We start from the raw sequence: 4,313 nt of genomic DNA, 5'->3' as shown, positions 1-4,313 counted from the left end.
CAAAGCCATCACACACACACACAAGACACACACAGACATCACACACACACACAGACATCACACACAGACATCACACACACACGACACACACAGAGACATCACACACACACAGACATCACACACACACAGACATCACACACACACACAAGACACACACAGACATCACACACACATCACACACACACAGACATCACACACACACAGACATCACACACACACACAAGACACACACAGACATCACACACAAAGACCCCCCGTACAGCCTTAACAATCTGTAGGGGCGAGTGCTGTAAGCGAGTAGCAGCACCTATAAGGGCCGGCACTGTGGCACACGAGGGGGTGGGTGGCCAGCACCACGCCCGACCGCCTTTGTCTCCCCCAGTGGTGATGTTTACTACACACACCACCACACCAGGTACTCATTTGAGGCTGAGTCGACCTAGGGGAGGCCCAGGACCGGTTCAGAGAATCGTAGCGCGGCGTAGCATTAACCACTACACTACCGCTCCCCACATACACACACAGACACACACAGAGACACACACACATCGCACACAGAGACACACACATCACACAGAGACACACCCAGAGACACACACACAGAGACACACACATCACACACAGAGACACACACATCACACACAGAGACACACACAGAGACACGCACACAGAGACACACACCACACACAGAGACACACACACAGAGACACACACACACAGAGACACACACATCACACACAGAGACACACACCACACAGAGACACACACACAGAGACACACACGTACACACACAGACACACACAGAGACACACACCACACACAGAGACACACACACGTACACACACAGAGACAGACACACACAGACACACACACACGGAGACACTCACACAGAGACACACACACGGAGACACACAGACACACACACAGACACACACGTACACACACACAGACACACGGAGACACACAGATACACACACACATACACACAGAGACACACACACGGAGACACACAGAGACACACACACGGAGACACACACATACACACAGATACATACATACACATACACACACACGGAGACACACAGAGACACACACGTACACACACACAGACACAACAACAACCGCCATTCGCCACTAAGTGGCGGTGACGTCACCACGACGCTTGTGCCAGGCTATGTGCACCCTGAGGCCACACATACACATACATACACACACAGATACACACACACAGATACATACGCACACAGCTACATACACACAGATACACACACTATTACACTATTCAACTACAGACGAGAGACCTTCTGCAGTGATCTATCAGTGCAGGAGCGGAGCTGCTGTGAGGCGAGGCGCTTGGAGCTCTCTGATTGGTCCAAGCGGCGACTTGGAGCAAATCAGATTTGGTTCCTCCCTAGCCACGTGACGCGGGATTTTTTTTTCCCGCCAAATTTTTGAGACTCCTCCTCGGCCAGGCGCCATTTTGAGAGTCGTGAGGTGCGGATTTGAATTTTTTTTATTTCGGAGCAGAAATTAACGACGATGACGACCCCCCAGGGGTGCGAGATCGCCTCACGTGAGGGAAAACGTGAGGTAAAAAGTGGCCTCAAATGTCCAGCCCGTGATTCGCAGATAGTTTAAATATGCACTGTTGAATTTATGGGCAGTGTTGGGTCAATGGGCGCGGTGCTGAATCTATGGACATTGACAAAATACAAACGATTTAATTTGTGAATAATAATGTAGCCTGGTTATTAAGTATGGTAAGTGTACTGACAGTCTATAATGTAGACTGTAGCCTGGTTATTAAGCTGAGTGAGTGTACTGACAGTCTATAATGTAGACTGTAGTAATGGTTATTAAGTATGGTGAGTGTACTGACAGTCTATAATGTAGACTGTAGTAATGGTTATTAACCTGAGTGAGTGTACTGACAGTCTATAATGTAGACTGTAGTAATGGTTATTAAGCTGAGTGAGTGTATTGACAGTCTATAATGTAGACTAGTAATGGTTATTAACCTGAGTGAGTGTACTGACAGTCTATAATGTAGACTGTAGTAATGGTTATTAAGCTGAGTGAGTGTACTGACAGTCTATAATGTAGACTGTAGTAATGGTTATTAAGTATGGTGAGTGTACTGACAGTCTATAATGTAGACTGTAGCCTGGTTACTAAGTATGGTGAGTTTACTGACAGTCTATAATGTAGACTGTAGTAATGGTTATTAAGTATGGTGAGTGTACTGACAGTCTATAATGTAGACTGTAGTAATGGTTATTAAGTATGGTGAGTGTACTGACAGTCTATAATGTAGACTGTAGTAATGGTTATTAAGCTGAGTGAGTGTACTGACAGTCTATAATGTAGACTGTAGTAATGGTTATTAAGTATGGTGAGTGTACTGACAGTCTATAATGTAGACTGTAGCCTGGTTATTAAGTATGGTGAGTTTACTGACAGTCTATAATGTAGACTGTAGTAATGGTTATTAAGTATGGTGAGTGTACTGACAGTCTATAATGTAGACTGTAGCCTGGTTATTAAGTATGGTGAGTGTACTGACTGACATTCTATAATGTAGACTGTAGTAATGGTTATTAAGCTGAGTGAGTGTACTGACAGTCTATAATGTAGACTGTAGCCTGGTTATTAAGTATGGTGGGTGTACTGACAGTCTATAATGTACACTGTAGTAATGGTTATTAAGCTGAGTGAGTGTACTGACAGTCTATAATGTAGACTGTAGTAATGGTTATTAAGTATGGTGAGTGTACTGACAGTCTATAATGTAGACTGTAGCCTGGTTATTAAGTATGGTGAGTGTACTGACAGTCTATAATGTAGACTGTAGTAATGGTTATTAAGTATGGTGAGTGTACTGACAGTCTATAATGTAGACTGTAGTAATGGTTATTAAGTATGGTGAGTGTACTGACAATCTATAATGTAGACTGTAGTAATGGTTATTAAGCTGAGTGAGTGTACTGGCAGTCTATAATGTAGACTGTAGTAATAGTTATTAAGTATGGTGAGTGTACTGACAGTCTATAATGTAGACTGTAGCCTGGTTATTAAGTATGGTGAGTGTACTGACAGTCTATAATGTACACTGTAGTAATGGTTATTAAGCTGAGTGAGTGTACTGACAGTCTATAATGTAGACTGTAGTAATGGTTATTAAGTATGGTGAGTGTACTGACAGTCTATAATGTTGACTGTAGCAATGGTTATTAAGCTGAGTGAGTGTACTGGCAGTATATAATGTAGACTGTAGCCTGGTTATTAAGTATGGTGAGTGTACTGACAATCTATAATGTAGACTGTAGTAATGGTTAATAAGTATGGTGAGTTTACTGACAGTCTATAATGTAGACTGTAGCCTGGTTATTAAGTATGGTGAGTGTACTGACAGTCTATAATGTAGACTGTAGTAATGGTTATTAAGCTGAATGAGTGTACTGACAGTATATAATGTAGACTGTAGTAATGGTTATTAAGTATGGTGAGTGTACTGGCAGTCTATAATGTAGACTGTAGTAATGGTTATTAAGTATGGTGAGTGTACTGACAGTCTATAATGTAGACTGTAGTAATGGTTATTAAGTATGGTGAGTGTACTGACAGTCTATAATGTTGACTGTAGCAATGGTTATTAAGCTGAGTGAGTGTACTGGCAGTCTATAATGTAGACTGTAGCGGTACGTAGCTAACCGTGCTAATTGTGTTTTGGTTGCATTTTGCACAATTATAATCGTACAATATGGCACCAATCTTTAGCACGAATGTTCAGTTTTATCCTGAACATTCAGCTCTGACACTATCAGTGAATACCTGAAATGATTTCCATTGAGAATGAAAATACCCCGGTGGGTTATGACCACGCGATGCCTCGCATTCACCAAGACAATGCAGTGAATGTGCTAGGGGAAAGTAAGCAAATATCCTAAAAACATTTTTTTTCATAAAACTTGACCATAACGTACTCTTTGGCTTTTTCGGTGAAGTCACATAACGGCCAGCATGTTTTTTTTCCCCTCCAAATGTTATTGTAATCTGTGCACATGACCTGATGAAACGAATAACCTTTTTTTTTTAAATAACCCACGTGACAGATCCAACTCATCTCTCTTCTTAAACTATAAACTAGTTTTTCTATTTTATTGTACAAGGTAAGGCCCACTGAGCTATGTAGCTTTTTTTCACAAGCGACCTGGCCATCACGAATGAAAGCTCAACACAAAGTGACTTCATCGTGTGGAAATGTATTGCAGTTAAATATTTTAAATGCGTGATGTTAATTCTAAATTTGGAGG

The sequence above is a fragment of the Petromyzon marinus genome, unplaced genomic scaffold (genome assembly GCF_048934315.1).
Source record: "Petromyzon marinus isolate PM22_M1 ecotype Great Lakes invasive population unplaced genomic scaffold, UKy_Petmar_22M1.pri1.0 PM_G_Scaffold_142, whole genome shotgun sequence".
Classification (NCBI taxonomy): domain Eukaryota; kingdom Metazoa; phylum Chordata; class Hyperoartia; order Petromyzontiformes; family Petromyzontidae; genus Petromyzon; species Petromyzon marinus.
Note: the sequence above shows the minus strand (reverse complement) of the source record.